Genomic DNA, 203 nt, shown 5'->3' on the forward strand with positions numbered 1-203 from the left:
GTTCTAAATGCACCCAAATTCTGATGTAATTTCACTTAATGTTGGAACTACATGAACATGAACTTTCACTCACAGCGTCCTCGTGGCAAAGCCCTCCCACTGGGTTTCACAATTTTACTGGGTTTCTGTGAAATGGGGTCAAAAATCCCGACTTGTAAATGGTACAAGATCACCGTGCCTTTTCGAAGTCCTTCTGAAGCCCG

This window comes from Pteropus alecto, unplaced genomic scaffold (assembly GCF_000325575.1).
Source record: "Pteropus alecto unplaced genomic scaffold, ASM32557v1 scaffold49, whole genome shotgun sequence".
Classification (NCBI taxonomy): domain Eukaryota; kingdom Metazoa; phylum Chordata; class Mammalia; order Chiroptera; family Pteropodidae; genus Pteropus; species Pteropus alecto.